This window comes from Physella acuta, unplaced genomic scaffold (genome assembly GCF_028476545.2).
Source record: "Physella acuta isolate Inbredline_101_S28 unplaced genomic scaffold, ASM2847654v3 ptg000831l, whole genome shotgun sequence".
Taxonomy (NCBI): Eukaryota; Metazoa; Mollusca; class Gastropoda; family Physidae; genus Physella; species Physella acuta.
In genome coordinates this window covers 159949-179044 of record NW_026732349.1, presented here as the reverse complement: position 1 = coordinate 179044, position 19096 = coordinate 159949, and the positions used below count along the sequence as shown (strand labels likewise).

The following is a 19096-nucleotide window of genomic DNA, read 5'->3' as shown; positions in this document are numbered from 1 at the left end:
ACGCCCGATGCTTGCAATGACTGCAATGACCAGAGTCATAAAGTGGTCAGCAGCCTGCAGGGCCAACAAAGAAGGTCGTTATACAGCCCTTGGTATTTACCACCCCGGGATCTTGAACACGGGATTATAGGCGGGCCTGTGAGGGCCGCGGCGGGCCGTTGTGGCCATTAATTCAAGTGGACACTAGGCCCACACTCGAGTTATAGCGTGGCTGGGAGGTGCTCAAGTTTCTCATTCAAGTGTTTTAATCCCACCCCCCTTTCCCGCACACCTTTCCTATGCCCCCCTCCCCTTTCCTCCTACCCCCCACCCCTTTTAATCTCCCCCCCCCCCTCACCCCTTTTCTTCACCCCTGCCCCACCCTCACAATAAAGACGAGGAGTAGCCGTAAAGTTGTCAGACCACCCCGACCTTCATAAAATCTGACCCAGGATGTTGAAACAAAGTTTAATGAGAGCTGTGGAAACACCCCGTCTCCCCCACCTCAGATGTTATGGCCGCTTCGGACACGGTCGTAGAACAAAGCTTTCTTTTAACGTCGTCTATTTTTACATTCTTTTATTTAAATAAATTCCTCAACTTTAAGTAAAAGCACGATTTGCTTTAACGTTTAATTTAATAAAAATGTTCACTATTTATACATTTTAAGTACCTCTACTATGACCATTTGGTGATTTGATTAGAAGCAGACGATCAAATGACGAGTTACGCCCCTGCCAGCCGTCACGTGCCCATTAAACGATCACAGCTTCAGACGTTAATTACAAAACTGACGCGATATCTAATTTAATTTTATCTGAAACTGAGCCGACGGGTTGGAAATGACAGATACATTTCAGATCCCTGTTCAAATTTCGGATTCGTGCCTTGGGATTTAAAAACGTAGACACATTTAATTTTTTACATCAATTATTTTTTAGATCTGGTAGTATTAATTAAATAATTTTTTCAACTCGTCAGTACTCTCGTGGAGAGTGGCAGTGGAATTACAATTTAAAAAGAGTTTATCACGATTTAAGTATACGATTAGTTCGTCTGCGAAAAATTAATGGTTAATAATCGATTTCAAATTGAGATTGTTAGATTGTTGTGGATGTTGTGTACTCTATATACTTGGGGATACATTAATACATGTTGCTGTATCCAGTGGCGTAGCGAAGTCGGGTGTCACCCGGTGCGGCACATAATGGTGTCACCCCCCAGAGGTGCACCCCCTCAAACTTTTGATTTGCACCCCCCCTCAAACTTTCGATTTACACCCCCCTCCCCCTCAAACTTTCGATTTGCACCTCTTAAAACACTATTTACCACTCGAATTAATCACTTAATTAAGTGGAATTATCATTTTTCTCTATATATTTTGCTATTTTTTGCCTTGGTATCACCCCCTAAATGGTGTCTCCCGGTGCGGTCCGCACCCCCCCCCCCCCCTCACTACGCCTCTGGCTGTATCGATCCTAGTTTGTTTATCAATAACGTTTTTTGTGTGTTTGTATATCGATTTCACTTTGTTGAATCTTTACAACGTTATTGTATCGATACCTTTTTGATATATCGATACCATCAGGTGGTCTCGATACATCGGGCTAAGCATTATTGTCAACAAAGTCCTACTAAGGAAATGTATCAGAAGAATCCGCGACGGGGAGGGAAGAGGGGGTAAGGGAGGGGGGTAAGGGGAGGGGTGGAGGGGGGGGGTTAAAAGTATTACCCAAGTCCTAGCTTTGCCTTCATATCATCCACAAGTTCTAGTGTTTGTTGCTGTCACCATTTCAAACCAAAGTACACTCTTAGCAACCCACCTCCCCTACCCGCTCATAGAAGAAAACGGCATTTTAAAAAGAATTTTTAAGTCAGCTGCATCCTCTAAATTTGTGGGTCGGAGTGGAGGACAGGGGTAGAAGACAGGGTGTATTCTAAGCGTGACCCTTGACCCCTGTATTTTATGGCCACGGGCACACACCACTTGGGTGTGTGGTTACACCACACAAGGACGAGAACTCCGGCCAGTGATATCTCTCGGTAAACGAAATCTTTTTTATCACATCCCTTGGGCCGAGTATCACATTTTTATCACATCCCCTGGGCAAGTATGAGATTTTTTTCACAACTTTGGGGCAAATATCACATTTTATCACGTTCTAGGCAAGTATCACATTTTTATCACATCTTTGGGGCAAATATCACATTTTTATCACATCTTTGGGGCAAATATCAGATTTTTATCACATGTTCTGGGGCAAGTATTACATTTTTATCACATCCTCTGGGCGCAAGTATCACATTTTTATCACATTCTGGGGACACATATCACATTTTACTCTCTCAGGTCACATCCTGATAAACTAAGAATAAAATTGTAAACAGGAAATTTCTATTTTAAAACCCCCACGTGTAAACATGTAAACAAACAATCCGGCGCACGTCACAGTGGCTGATAGTGACTACGTTCACGTGACCGCTCTCAACCAATCAAAAATGGTGTAACGTTTCCGAAGGTCATTGGTGGGCTTGGGAGGGGGGGAAGTGGAGGGGTGTAAAATTCACCACCAAGGGTGAGTACTGCATATTACAACGGACAGGCAGCCATTATCTTAGGATGGTTATCTTATATAATGAGTCATTTAAAACCAAATAGACTACTTCAGTATTCGTACGTTTTCTGAATAGTAATTAATTACTTTTTAAAAAAATTTCTTAAATTCTAGACTTAGATCTAGCTTGTTTTAGATATCCATAGTAACAACCCTTGTCTTCATCGCATTCTTGCCTAAACCAAGTACGCCCATTCGCATTTTTATAAATTCATGATTATTATCATCTTAAATATTATCTCTATATTTTCTGTTATTTTTAAAAGCTTTCACGTGTCAAAAATTACCAACAAACACCCGGCAGGGGCGGAACTACAGTGCCGCCAGACCCCGCAATGCGGGGGGGGGGGGGGGGCCCAGACCGAATGGGGGCCCAAAAATCCCGGCTAAATTATTTTTAAAAAAATTTAAAATTAAAAATTAAAAAAAAAAAAAAAAAAAAAAAAAAAAATAGGTGGAGGTCGAGTTATCTTTCTTCTACAGTTACAAAAAAACACGATAGTCGGCAAACGTCTTTGAAAAAAATGTACAGAATATAGCTCGAGAGACCGCCAGACATATAGACAACTTCAAAGACGCAGGGGCGGAACTACAGTGCTGCCAGACACCGCAATGCGGGGAGGGGGGCAGACTGATTGGGGGCCCAAAAATCCAGACATATAGACAACTTCAAAGACGTAGCCTACCTTTTTACTTTTAGTGGCGTCGATTAGGAGAACAAAAAAGGATTGTTATATTGTTTACATTATTAAATATATATATATATATATATATATATATATATATATATATATATATATATATATATATATATATATATATGATTGTGTGTTTAAACTACTGGCCTGGACTCTACAAAAAATATAATTATTTATTTCGATGTCATACATTTATAATTGCGTTCATTTTTACTTTAACAACTGTATCAATAAACTTGTGAAAGTTTAAGTTATCTCCCTTTAGCGAAGCATCTGAAGTTTTTGCCGGCACGCTTTGAAATCGGGCTGGGGAAATGTTGCGGCGACTATTCTGGTCTTCTAGACGACCGGAAAAAGTCGGCACTATTGATGTAGATGTTTATCGGCACTTTCTAGTCCCCTTCCCTTGAACCTTCCCAACTCTCACCCCTACCCCTCACCTCTACCCCTCACCACACCCTTACTCTTAGAATAAGATGTAATGCATAGATTAACGAACCGTCTATGAACTACTGAACTGTAAACTGACCACTTCTGCACATTTTGTTAAAGACACTAGTCAGTAGTTGTTCATTTACCTGATGAAGTATTTTGTTGACGAGTCTAATTCACACAACAAGGAAGGTAAGGCTCGTCTTTATATTATTAATTGTTTTATAATTAGTACACGTATTAATTGAACATTAGTTATTAACACTAAATACATTAAAGTTAATCAAATTTAGGATACAATGATCTAGCTTTTAAGCCTAAAAACAACCAAAAGATCTATATCACCTTTGAATGTATTAATGTTTAATTTCATGTTTAGCCCGTAACGGGGAGGGGTTATATTCGGTTATAATATGGGTGGGTCTTTGGCAGTGTTTCTTCCAGACTTTTTTCTTCGGGGGGGGGGGGGGGGGCGGGCACTGTTAAAAGTATATATTTTCTATATAAATTATATAAATTTAATTTCTTTCGGGGGGGGGGGGGGGTGCGGACCGCACCGGGTGACACCATTTAGGGGGGTGACACCAAGGCAAAAAATAGCAAAATATATAGAGAAAAACTCGAGGGGGGTGCAAATCGAAAGTTTGAAAGTTTGTCCCTGGGAAGGGTCTCTATGCCTCTGGGGGGGGGGGGGGCGACACCATTAAGTGCCGCACCGGGTGACACCCGACCTCGCTACGCCACAACACCCGATATATATATATATATATATATATATATATATATATATATATATATATATATATATATATATATATATATATATATATATATATATATATATATATATATATATATATATATATATATATATATATATATATACATATATATACATATAGATATATATATATATAGGGGCCTAAAAAAAATTTTTGCGGGGGGGCCATTTTTTTCTAGTTCCGCCACTGACACCCGGATGTGTAATTTCATTCTTTTTTGTGTAAGAAGCATTAACATATTTGACAAATTAAAAAAAAAAAACACAACGTTTAAACGCAGGAAAGATGGCAACTGGAAGCTGAATGTTACAAGACGTAATCAGAAAATAAGACAACGCTTCCGATGACGTAAACACCCGCCAATCTAGGCGGATAGCGGTGTTTTGGTTGGCCTCTGAAGCAGACGAGCGGTGACAGCTCGCGATAACTCACCCACGTCTGCAACTCACCCAGCCCATAACATGACACAACCGTCATCTTTAGGAGCTGCTTCATACTTCATCTCTTCCATCAAAAAATTATGCTGGAGTTAAATATTTTATTTTTGGACGAAACTCGCGCGAGGCGAACTATTTATTTGGGACCGACTGAAAATACACCTTGCTATCTTCGTGTTGTGTGGTGTGTTATCTAATTTTCTGTAAACACTCGTAGAAATAAATGTTGTATTTAGGTTGTGACTCGCGCAAGGCGAAATATTTGCGTGAAATGTACTGAAATGATTAACTACTATCTAGATGTTGTGTTGTGAATTATCTACCCTAGAATTCGTATAATAAACTTTGGGTGATTGTTAAAAAAACATGAACAACACTAACGTTTACGTCTTATAGCAGTGGCGTCTCTAGGTCGGGTGTCACCCGGTGCGGCACTTCATGGTGTCGCCCTCCATGAAACAAAGTGTATGTATATATATATATATATATATATATATATATATATATATATATATATATATATATATATATATATATATATATATATATATATATATATATATATATATATATATATATATATATATATATACATATATTTATATATGTGTGTGGGTGTGTGTGTTTGTGTATGTGTATAAGCTTTAATCACTGCAGACTTAATAGTAACGATGTTTATCTATAATCTGTTAATAATACAGTTTGATGTTGCATTGTTTTCTCTATAGTTAGCACTTTTACGTCATGGTGTCACCCCCACCCTATGGTAATAATTGTCGATTTGTAAAATATTATTCACTTTAATTACTCATTAATGGAACTGGCAAAAAGCATTTTTTTTCTGTACATTTTGCAAATTTTTTGCCTTGTTGTCACCCCCTAAATGGTGTCGTCCGGTGCGGTCCGCACCCCCCGCTCCGCCCTCGCTACGCCTCTGTCTAATAGTGAAGTAATATAATGTAGATCGTGTGTGATTGGGGGGGGGGGTGTTGAAGATTGATTTTACCTGGGTAATAGCCCAATTTGACATTGAACATATTTTTATGTGATACATTTTCATATGTAAGTGGCAGTAAACTGTGAGCCTGATAATGTCGCCGAGTGCCGAGATGTGTCGAGTGCCGAGGTGTGTCGAGTGCCGAGGTGTGCCGAGTGCCTAGTTGTGCCGAATGCCGAGGTGTGTCGAGTGCCGAGGTGTGTCGAGTGCCGAGGTGTGTCGAGTGCCGAGGTGTGTCGAGTGCCTAGTTGTGCCGAATGCCGAGGTGTGTCGAGTGCCGAGGTGAGTGCCGAGGTGTGTCGAGTGCCGAGGTGTGTCGAGTGCCTAGGTGTGTCGAGTGCCTAGGTGTGTCGAGTGCCGAGGTGAGTGCCGAGGTGTGTCGAGTGCCGAGGTGAGTGCCGAGGTGTGTCGAGTGCCGAGGTGAGTGCCGAGGTGTGTCGAGTGCCGAGGTGTGCCTCTAGTAAACACCACCCTTGTTTTACCTTTACCAGTGTTTTCAAGAAACCTGTCCTGCTCAGCGCATATCAGTTTGACCGTTGACTACAAATATGGCTCTACGGTCTAACAGACGAATATTGGAGGATTGAGCATTGGAAATCCAAGCACAAAGCCTGGGCCCTAACTAAAGAAGAGCCAGATGTTGCCCATGTATCAGGCCTCATCTCTCCACACAGCTGATGGACCCAAGGGACAGGACGTTACTTGTACAGTTTGGAATCAGCAGTGTCACAATAGCGGGCGAACAGACCAAATTGACTAGCTACACAACATATTGACAACTAACTAGACACCAAATTAACAACTAACTACACACAAGTAAATAACTAACTACACACTAAATTAACAACTAACTACACACCAAATAAACAACTAACTACACACCAAATTGACAGCTAACTAGACGCCAAATTGACAGCTAACTACACACCAAATTAACAACTAACTACACACCAAGTTAACAACTAACCATACACCAAATTGACAACCAACTACACGTCAAGCTTTACGAATACAAAGAGTAATTCTTGAACAACCGAGACAATAAAGTTTAAAACAAAAAGAAATTAGATTTATTCCGTAATTGGGAACTTAAATTCATAGACTATACAATCTTGCTGAAGAATTGAGGATTACATTCTTGGTCGTAGCATCCTTTTAAACCTACATCCTCACAGGGCCTTTGCCAGTTCCTGGGTCTTCATACAATATCTTGAAAGTCCAATGAAAATAAATCACCATACATAATTCATCAACTAAACTTGCAGCAAAAAATCTGTCCATTTAACAAACAAAACATTCGGTGTGGAACTTAACATGTCCTCTACACCAAACTAGCCCCGCCATTTTCTCCTTTCTCGTCGTCTCTCGTTCTTACTTCCACCGTGGTGCTTCTTTCCTCGGCGAGCGATGAAAGAGGGTGGGTCAGCGCTTCTCTTGTCCACAACATGACCATCCGGTTTCGTTTCGATTCCGTCTGCTGTAAGTACATCGTCAATCCGCGCAGGTCCCGTCACGTTTTGGCCAATCACATCAGAGATGAAAGCACCTTAAGATGACACAGTTTGTTGGTGAGCTGAGGGTAACAAAGTTTTTTGGTGTGTTGTGTGTGACACAGTTTGTTGGTGTGTGGGGATGACACCGTTTGTTGGTGTGTTGGGATGAAACAGTTTGAGGGTGTGTTGTGGGTGACACACAGTTTGTTGGTTGAGGGTGACACAGTTTGTTGTTTGAGGGTGACACAGTTTGTTGTTTGAGGGTGACACAGTTTGTTGTTTGAGGGTGACACAGATTGTTGGTTGAGGGTGACACAGTTTGTTGTTTGAGGGTGACACAGTTTGTTGGTTGTGGGTGACACAGTTTGTTGGTTGAGGGTGACACAGTTTGTTGTTTGAGGGTGACACAGTTTGTTGGTTGTGGGTGACACAGTTTGTTGGTTGAGGGTGACACAGTTTGTTGTTTGAGGGTGACACAGTTTGTTGGTTGTGGGTGACACAGTTTGTTGGTGTGTTGTGGGTGACACAGTTTGTTGGTGTGTTGGTATGACACAGTTTGTTGGTGTGTTGGGATGACACAGTTTGTTGGTGTGTTGTGGGTGACACAGTTTGTTGGTGTGTTGAGGGTGACACAGTTTGTTGGTTGTGGGTGACACAGTTTGTTGGTTGAGGGTGACACAGTTTGTTGGTTGTGGGTGACACAGTTTGTTGCTGTGTTGAGGGTGACACAGTTTGTTGGTTGTGGATGACACAGTTTGTTGGTTGAGGGTGACACAGTTTGTTGGTTGTGGGTGACACAGTTTGTTGGTGTTTTGTGGGTGACACAGTTTGTTGGTGTGGTGGCATGACACAGTTTGTTGGTGTATTGTGGGTGACACAGTTATTTGGTTGAGGGTGACACAGTTTGTTGGTGTGTTGGGATGACACAGTTTGTTGATGTACTGAGGGTGACACAGTTTGTTGGTGTATTGTGGGTGACACAGTTATTTGGTTGAGGGTGACACAGTTTGTTGGTGTGTTGGGATGACACAGTTTGTTGATGTACTGAGGGTGACACAGTTTGTTGGTGCTTTGATGGTGTTTGTGGTTTGTTAAAGTGTACATTTTATTAGGGTAGAATGGGAAGCTAGTAAATAATGAATGGGATAAGATTGTGTGACACAGCAAATGGCCGCCATTAGCTTGTCTTCATCTCAGCCCATTGTTCCTAGACTAGACTAGTTGTACGTGTGGTAGACAAAGACCAAGTGACCATAAAGTGGACACATGGACACATAAGTGTCCATATGACAAACTCGGGGCACATAATTATCCATATGCCCTAGGATTATCTCAGTTGAAGAACTCGCTACCCACGGGATTTATTCACAGGCATTAGCGTCACTGTAAAGGATGATAATGAAGGGTGTAGTTATTTAGTAAAGATTTTTTTTTACTTACAACAACAGAGAATGAAAGCTATTAAAATGATCTTCATGGCAGTCGATAGATTTTTCCAACAAACTCTGAAAATAATAATTGGAATTAAAAGCTTAGTGACAACAGTATCACATCTACAAAAACATTAGTAGTGACAGCAGTAGTATAGTGACAACAGTATTATAGTGACATGAGTAGTATAGTGACGAGAGTAGTATAGTGACCTGAGTAGTATAGTGACATAAGTAGTATAGTGACATAAGTAGTATAGTGATCTGAGTAGTATAGTGACCTGAGTAGTATAGTGACATGAGTAGTATAGTGACATGAGTAGTATAGTGACATGAGTAGTATAGTGACATGAGTAGTATAGTGACATGAGTTGTATAGTGAAATGAGTAGTATAGTGACAACAGTAGTATAGTGACAACAGTAGTATAGTGACATCAGTAGTATAGTGACATGAGTAGTATAGTCACATAAGTAGTATATTGACATGCGTAGTATAGTGACAACAGTAGTATAGTGACATTAGTAGTATAGTGACATGAGTAGTATAGTGACATAAGTAGTATATTGACATGAGTAGTATAGTGACATCAGGAGTATAGTGACATCAGTAGTATAGTGACATGAGTAGATAGTGACATCAGAAGTATAGTGACATGAGTAGATAGTGACATCAGTAGTACAGGAACAAAAATATTAAAACAACGACAACATCTTTAGTTTAGTGGCAACATCATGAATACAATGACAACATCATAAGTATATTTGCAATAACATTGACACCATGACATCATTAGTAAAACGACAACATCATAAGTACAGTTGCAACAACATTGATACCGTGACATCATTAGTACAACGACAACATCATTAGTACAGTAACATCAATAAAATGATGACATTTACAGTACATTTGCAACATCATTACAATGACATCAATAGCATTATGACATCTGTAGCACATAATTTTTACAGTCATGTGGAAAAAACAACTACTTCCACAATACAGTTAGAACATCGTTTGTACACTGACTTCAATAATATAGTGTCAGAAATAAAAGTACTACGACACTATACAATTGTTTAACAAAAGCAATGTATTCTAGTCATTAATGTTGAAGTTAAATAGATTAATTTGCTAAAGATGGACGATGCTTAACGCTGAGCTTAACTCATATCTTGGCTAAAATTTCCACAAAGAGGACTAAGTCAAGTTAACCCATATCTAAGACTTCTCTCTTAACAAGCCTGAAACACATGACATCTGTAACATAGAGCCAGTGGCGTAGGCAGGGGGGGAATCCTCGGTATATATATAAAAAGTATGAGGGGGGTGCAAATCGAAAGTTTGAGGGGGGGGGGGTGCAACTCGAAAGTTTGAGGGGGGGGTGCAAATCGAAAGTTTGAGGGGGGGGGGTGCAAATCGAAAGTTTGTCCCCGGGTAAAAATTGGAACACCCCCACCCCTTGAGATGATCCTGGCTACGCCACTGCATAGAGCCTACTAGATGAACCTCATACACCATCTAGTGTGCTCGAGAATGTCCAACGATTATTAAACAAGTTATAGAATTGTAAGATTGACAAGTAAAGGGAAACAACCATGAAAATATAGGAAAACGGAGCTTTCTTTGTTTCCTCCCTTATAAGCAGATTCGATTCGATAACATGGCCGGGTGTTAGTTGATACGATTGACTAACACTCTTGACGTCTCTAGTTCAACATAGCTCTGTTGTGTATGGCAACAGTAGTGTAATGTAGAGGTGGTGGGTATGGTGCTGACTGCACTACCACAGTGGTGTAATGTAGAGGTGGCGGGCTGACTGCACTACCACAGTGGTGTAAGGTAGAGGTGGTGGGTATGGTGCTGACTGCACTACCAAAGTGGTGTAATGTAGAGGTGGTGGGTATGGTGCTGACTGCACTACCACAGTGGTGTAATGTAGAGGTGGTGGGTATGGTGCTGACTGCACTACCACAGTGGTGTAATGTAGAGGTGGTGGGTATGGTGCTGACTGCACTACCACAGTGGTGTAATGTAGAGGTGGTGGGTATGGTGATGACTGCACTACCACAGTGGTGTAAAGTAGAGGTGGTGGGCTGACTGCACTACCAAAGTGGTGTAATGTAGAGGTGGTGGGTATGGTGCTGACTGCACTACCACAGTGGTGTAAAGTAGAGGTGGTGGGTATGGTGCTGACTGCACTACCACAGTGGTGTAATGTAGAGGTGGTGGGTATGGTGCTGACTGCACTACCACAGTGGTGTAATGTAGAGGTGGTGGGTATGGTGCTGACTGCACTACCACAGTGGTGTAATGTAGAGGTGGTGGGTATGGTGCTGACTGCACTACCACATTGGTGTAATGTAGAGGTGGTGGGTATGGTGCTGACTGCACTGCCACAGTGGTGTAATGTAGAGGTGGTGGGTATGGTGCTGACTGCACTACCACAGTGGTGTAAAGTAGAGGTGACGGTATGGTGCTGACTGCACTACCACAGTGGTGTAAAGAAGAGGTGGTGGGTATGGTGCTGACTGCACTACCACAGTGGTGTAATGTAGAGGTCGTGGGTATGGTACTGACCACTACCACAGTGGTGTAATGTAGAGGTGGTAGGTATGGTGCTGACTGCACTACCACGGTGGTGTAATGTAGAGGTGGTGGGTATGGTGCTGACTGCACTACCACAGTGGTGTAAAGTAGAGGTGACGGTATGGTGCTGACTGCACTACCACAGTGGTGTAAAGAAGAGGTGGTGGGTATGGTGCTGACTGCACTACCACAGTGGTGTAATGTAGAGGTCGTGGGTATGGTACTGACTGCACTACCACAGTGGTGTAATGTAGAGGTGGTAGGTATGGTGCTGACTGCACTACCACGGTGGTGTAATGTAGAGGTGGTGGGTATGGTGCTGACTGCACTACCACAGTGGTGTAATGTAGAGGTCGTGGGTATGGTACTGACTGCACTACCACAGTGGTGTAACGTAGAGGTGGCGGGTATGGTACTGACTGCACTACCACAGTGGTGTAATGTAGAGGTGGCGGGTATGGTGCTGACTGCACTACCACAGTGGTGTAATGTAGAGGTCGTGGGTATGGTACTGACTGCACTACCACAGTGGTGTAATGTAGAGGTGATGGGCTGACTGCACTACCACAGTGGTGTAATGTAGAGGTGATAGGTATGGTGCTGACTGCACTACCACAGTGGTGTAATGTAGAGGTGGTGGGTATGGTGCTGACTGCACTACCACAGTGGTGTAATGTAGAGGTCGTGGGTATGGTACTGACTGCACTACCACAGTGGTGTAATGTAGAGGTGGTGGGTATGGTGCTGATTGCACTACTACAGTGGTGTAATGTAGAGGTTGTGGCTGACTGCACTACCACAGTGGTGTAATGTAGAGGTTGTGGCTGACTGCACTACCACAGTGGTGTAATGTAGAGGTGGTGGGTATGGTGCTGACTGCACTACCACAGTGGTGTAATGTAGAGGTGGTGGCTGACTGCACTACCACAGTGGTGTAATGTAGAGGTGGTGGCTATGGTGCTGACTGCACTACCACAGTGGTGTAATGTAGAGGTGGTGGGCTGACTGCACTACCGCAGTGGTGTAATGTAGAGGTTGTGGCTGACTGCACTACCACAGTGGTGTAATGTAGAGGTGGTGGGTATGGTGCTGATTGCACTACTACAGTGGTGTAATGTAGAGGTGGTGGGTATGGTGATGTATTCCCTATCCCTTTAACCATGATCTAGATTCTAGATCTAGATCTTGGTAGTCATGATGGTAGGAGACAAGCCTGCCTCACTAAGTCCTCACTAACGTATTGATGTATCGTGCGATAAGTACATTAAGCACGACCCCATACCATACACAACCAACCAAAAGTTAGGTAATGAGGCATTAACTAATAAAATACATGGTATGTAATGGAAAAAACAAGATAAAAACAAAATCAAACAGACCTCTCTTCAAGTACAGCATGCGCAAAGTACGTCAATCTTGTAGAAAACCATAACAAAGCGTCATCAAAATTTCCCTAGTTACGTTAGTTACAAGATTGACTATTTAAAAAAGTAGAATTGGTTAACGAAAAAAATTATATTTCTTTTCAGTGTTTTCTTATAGAATTTGCATTTAAATCGGCTTAACAGTGGCGGCATAACAGCTGTGTAAGTTGGCCCGAAATGAGGGGCCATTTGTAAATCAACAAGATGGCCACGTGGGGACTTGAAATAAACAAGTGTTTTCGTTATGCCTTGTTATACTGGGCAGATCATGCCCTTGGTATGTCAAACGGTCGTAAAAAAAAACAGTTTTAACCCGCGTCGCCCAAAGGTAGTAACTATTCACTTCATAGATTCCAAAAATAAAAAGGGCTCGTATAGTAATCAGCTTGATACCATTAATCTACAGTCTTTGTTAGTGACGTCCGTTTATGTACAGTCTTTGTTAGTGACGTCCGTTTATCTACAGTCTTTGTTAGTGACGTCCGTTTATCTACAGTCTTTGTTAGTGACGTCCGTTTATCTACAGGTTTCTTAGTGACGTCCGTTCATCTACAGTCTTTGTTAGTGACGTCCGTTTATCTACAGTCTTTGTTAGTGACGTCCGTTTATCTACATTCTTTGTTACTGACGTCCGTTTATCTACAGTCTTTGTTAGTGACGTCCGTTTATCTACAGTCTTTGTTAGTGACGTCCGTATATCTACAGTCTTTGTTAGTGACGTCTGTTTATCTACAGTCTTTGTTAGTGACATCCGTTTATCTACAGTCTTTGTTAGTGACGTCCGTTTATCTACAGGTTTCTTAGTGACGTCCGTTCATCTACAGTCTTTGTTAGTGACGTCCTTTTATCTACAGTCTTTGTTAGTGACGTCCGTTTATCTACATTCTTTGTTACTGACGTCCGTTTATCTACAGTCTTTGTTAGTGACGTCCGTTTATCTACAGTCTTTGTTAGTGACGTCCGTATATCTACAGTCTTTGTTAGTGACGTCTGTTTATCTACAGTCTTTGTTAGTGACATCCGTTTATCTACAGTCTTTGTTAGTGACGTCCGTTTATCTACAGGTTTCTTAGTGACGTCCGTTCATCTACAGTCTTTGTTAGTGACGTCCGTTTATCTACATTCTTTGTTAGTGACGTCCGTTTATCTACAGTCTTTGTTAGTGACGTCCGTTTATCTACAGTCTTTGTTAGTGACGTCCGTATATCTACAGTCTTTGTTAGTGACGTCTGTTTATCTACAGTCTTTGTTAGTGACATCCGTTTATCTACAGTCTTTGTTAGTGACGTCCGTTTATCTACAGTCTTTGTTAGTGACGTCCATTTATCTTCAGTCTTTGTTAGTGACGTCCGTTTATCTAAAGTCTTTGTTAGTGACGTCCGTTTATGTACAGTCTTTGTTAGTGACGTCTATTTATCTGCAGTCTTTGTTAGTGACGTCCGTTTATCTACAGTCTTTTTTAGTGACGTCCGTTTATCTACAGTCTTTGTTAGTGACGTCCGTTTATCTACAGTCTTTGTTAGTGACGTCCGTATATCTACAGTCTTTGTTAGTGACGTCTGTTTATCTACAGTCTTTGTTAGTGACATCCGTTTATCTACAGTCTTTGTTAGTGACGTCCGTTTATCTACAGTCTTTGTTAGTGACGTCCATTTATCTTCAGTCTTTGTTAGTGACGTCCGTTTATCTAAAGTCTTTGTTAGTGACGTCCGTTTATGTACAGTCTTTGTTAGTGACGTCTATTTATCTACAGTCTTTGTTAGTGACGTCCGTTTATCTACAGTCTTTGTTAGTGACGTCCATTTATCTACAGTCTTTGTTAGTGACGTCCGTTTATCTACAGTCTTTGTTAGTGACGTCTGTATATCTACAGTCTTTGTTAGTGACGTCCGTTTATCTACAGTCTTTGTTAGTGACGTCAGTTTATCTATAGTCTTTGTTAGTGACGTCCGTTTATCTACATTCTTTGTTAGTGACGTCCGTGTATCTACATTCTTTGTTAGTGACGTCCGTTTATCTACAGTCTTTGTTAGTGACGTCAGTTTATCTACAGTCTTTGTTAGTGACGTCCGTTTATCTACAGTCTTTGTTAGTGACGTCCGTTTATCTACAGTCTTTGTTAGTGACGTCCGTTTATCTACATTCTTTGTTACTGACGTCCGTTTATCTACAGTCCTTGTTTGTGACGTCCGTTTTTCTACAGTCTTTGTTAGTGACGTCCGTTTATCTACAGTCTTTGTTAGTGACGTCCGTTTATCTACAGTCTTTGTTAGTGACGTCCGTTTATCTACAGTCTTTGTTAGCGACATTCTGTCTTTGTTATCACTGTCTTTGTTAGTGACGTCCGTTTATCTACAGTCTTTGTTAGTGACGTCAGTTTATCTACAGTCTTTGTTAACGACATTCTGTCTTTGTTATCACTGTCTTCATTAGTGACGTCCGTTTATCTACAGTCTTTGTTAGTGACGTCCGTTTATCTACAGTCTTTGTTAGTGACGTCCGTTTATCTACAGTCTTTGTTAGTGAAATCCTGTCTTTGTTATTACTGTCGTTGTTAGTCACGTCCGTTTACCTACATTCTTTGTTAGTGACGTCCGTTTATCTACAGTCTTTGTTAAGAACGTCCCATCCAATACTCCTACTTGAAAAGTCTTTTTTTTTTTGTTTTGCTCAGAAAGAAATAACACAACATTATAAATGACAGAACTCAACATTTTATTGAAATAAAGTTCCAATCACGTTTAAACAAATTGAAACACATGGAATGTCAGCTTAAATGGACATAATATTAAGATAAAGAGACCAATGCTACAGTTCTACCGACCAGGTGTCGTGTCCTGAATACAGTACTTATAAATTAATAATTAGGGTATTTCCTACAAACGACAAGCAGCCCATTCTTTTTGAACAATCTAAAAACGGTATCAAATGATCCGGGATTTTTTTTTATAATATATAAAAAGTAAACTCTAAATCGATGTTAACTTTTTTTTAAACAAACAGATTATTTTTTAACAGTATTTGAACCATGCTTGAACAATTTTGAAAAAAAAAACGAGATTGGTATGTACGAGGCTGTCAAAAATAAATGCTATGGTCCATTGTAACTCATTCCGTTGCTCTTCCTCCATCTTAACCCCTGCTTCCTACCGAACTGACTGCGTGACTACTAAAGAACTTTCCTTTTTGCAATCTCTGCCTGAACGTCCTCGCTTAGGACATCACGTTTTGACACATCCACATGTTGGCTCGGCTTCTCATTACGTTTTGACACATGCACATGTTGGCTCGGCGTCTTCTCATTACGTTTTGACACATGCACATGTTGGCTCGGCGTCTTCTCATTGGCCTGTGCGACGAGGATGCCTGTAGTAATACACGTTGAAAACATTTACAGGACAGAATATGGAACATTTGTGGTATTGTTAGAGTAACGTTGGTGTACTTTTACGGTACTTTCATGGTCCTGTTGTGAAACTGTTATACTACAGTTGCCTCTGGCACCATTTGGCACTGTTATGGTATTGTTAATTAAAGCAAGAGTTACCATGGCAACCGTTGATAGAATGAAAACTGACTTACAGCAGGCAAGAAGCAATGCTACGTAGATGAGCTTCATGGTTGGATTCCTGACTTACACAGACGTTGAAGAATGCAGGTGATGGATTCCAGATGTTATTTAACTGTGAGGAATACAACAATGTTACAGAGCTGTACATTTATTTCACGTTAGATTAAATTAAAGTAAAAAAAAATGTTGCACTTGTCATGTGGCTTTTACTAGATGAGAGGTGAAACTACCTCACATATCACATCTATATGACTTATGTCTCAGTCTCATAAAGATACAAACAGATGGCCTGTATCTAAGTAGATCTAAGACTATATTTGCCACAAATCTAAAACTAACATCTAGATGAATATATCCCTGTATTAGTTGTTCTATTACCTGTAGTTGTAGTTCTACTAACTGTGATTGTAGTTCTACTATCAATGATTTTAGTTCTACTACCTGTGATGTTTTTTTTTTTACTACCAGTGATTGTAGTTCTACTACCTGTGATTGTAGTTCTACTTCCAGTGATTGTAGTTCTACTACCAGTGATTGTTGTTCCACTACATGTGATTGAAGTTATATTGGACAGTTTGTCAGTTAGACAGTCGGTCTGTAGTGAATTCCTGAATACAAGAAACTGGACTCCAGTTTTCATAACTATATAAGTTTATTTACACAGTAGAAATAATATGAATTTATCATTGAATGAGTGTATAGACTGCACTTGATAGACAATTGTAGAAAATACATTTTAGCGCACCGATATGTCTTTCACACACTTCTCGGGGATAGTCTCGTCTTTAATGGTGGCTTCATGGTGGATGCATGGTGGATGTATGGTGGCTGTATGGTGGATGTATGATGGCTGTATGATGGCTGTATGGTGGCTGTATGGTGGCTGTATGGTGGCTGTATGGTGGCTGTATGGTGGCTGTATGGTGGCTGTATGGTGGCTGTATGGTGGCTGTATGGTGGCTGTATGGTGGATGTATGGTGGCTGTATGGTGGATGTATGATGGCTGTATGATGGCTGTATGGTGGCTGTATGGTTGATTTATGGTGGCTGTATGGTGGCTGTATGGTGACTGTATGGTGGCTGTATGGTGGCTGTATGGTGGCTGTATGGTGGCTGTATGGTGGCTGTATGGTGGCTGTATGGTGGCTGTATGGTGGCTGTATGGTGGCTGTATGGTGGATGTATGGTGGCTGTATGGTGGCTGTATAACATCAAATTTACCTCAGGTTGACTTTTTACGGGCCGCTATGAAGTCAAAATATTTATCATATATATATATATATATATATATATATATATATATATATATATATATATATATATATATATATATATATAACAAAATGTGAAAACATCTCTCCCTACCTTTCTTCAAATGTCTACTGTTGTAAACGTGTTAGGATTGTAGTGCCGTTTGTCTGATCTGATGAAGAACGCGTGCACGCGTTAAATACAGAGGGGCATGTGTTTTGGACATAAAACACTCACTGTCAATGACTTTATGGCTTTATCATTTCTGATTTACAGAATATTGGCACGAAATTTTAGCGATCATCGTTAACAGAAAATTGGTGGCCTCCTTTTAAATCATCACTGTCAATGACTTTATGGCTTTATCATTTCTTATTTACAGAATATTGACACGAGAATTTTAACGATCACGTTTAACAGCAAATTGAAGTGCTCCGTTTCAGCACATTAATTAGTCACTGTCAATGAATTATGTGTTTAATACTTATTTTTCACAAAACATTAATTCGAAATTTTTAACGATCATCGTAAACAGAAAATTGGCGGCCTCGTGTTCAGCCCCTTAAATCATCACTGTCAATGAGTTATGGCTTTATCATTTCTTTTTTACAAAACGTTGATACGTAATTTTAACGATCAATTCAACAGCAAATTGAAGGCCTCCGTTTCAGCCAGTGGCGTAACTAGAAAAAAAGGGCCATCCCACAAAGAATTTTTTCGGCCCCATATATATATATATATATATATATATATATATATATATATATATATATATATATATATATATATATATATATATATATATATATATATATATATATATATATAAAATACGAAATACGAACAACATACTCATTTCGGGCTTGTTTCGAGATTTGCAAAAAAAACCTAAAAGTTCTAATTTTTTTTTAAATTTAAATAAGTTTAAACAAAAAGTCATTTGTATGAGTGCTATTATTCTGTTTTGAAAATTTCCGTTTTGATATATTTGCCATCCTTCTACCAATTGGCAAATCGGTGTAAACAATATGAAGCATAAGATCTTTGTATGTGTAAAGGTTTCTTGCGTTATGTTTATTTTTATGTTTTTTTTTGTAGTTATGTTATTAGTTTTAAATACATTTCCTTTTTGTACTATGGCATTCTTTATCATGTTTTTTTTTTTAAATTAATAATCAAGAAAAGTAATTGCTTATTAATTTGTTTAGCGCAAATCTATTAAAAAGTGCTTAAGAGCACACATATTTGACTATTTAAAAAGGGAAATAAGTCATGGAAATTGATTAAACGTTTGCCTATCTTTCACACTACTACTCATGTAGGCTTCATATATATTTTTTAGCGCAATTTCCATACTGACAATTGCGATTATTAATTCGTTATTTCTGGATGGAT

At 40.1% G+C, this 19096-nt stretch overlaps 2 long non-coding RNA genes across 2 annotated transcripts; both read right to left on the bottom strand.

Annotated features, from left to right (window-relative positions):
* Positions 1-6987: 6987 nt before the first annotated feature.
* Positions 6988-12927, bottom strand: LOC131951842 (uncharacterized). The gene is made up of 3 exons (XR_009388452.1): positions 12834-12927; positions 8874-8938; positions 6988-7486 (listed from the first exon to the last, which is right to left on the bottom strand). It is a non-coding gene; the product is annotated as an uncharacterized LOC131951842 (long non-coding RNA).
* Positions 12928-15576: 2649 nt separating this feature from the next.
* On the bottom strand, positions 15577-17891 carry LOC131951844 (uncharacterized). The gene is made up of 3 exons (XR_009388454.1): positions 17816-17891; positions 16461-16561; positions 15577-16244 (listed from the first exon to the last, which is right to left on the bottom strand). It is a non-coding gene; the product is annotated as an uncharacterized LOC131951844 (long non-coding RNA).
* Positions 17892-19096: the final 1205 nt, after the last annotated feature.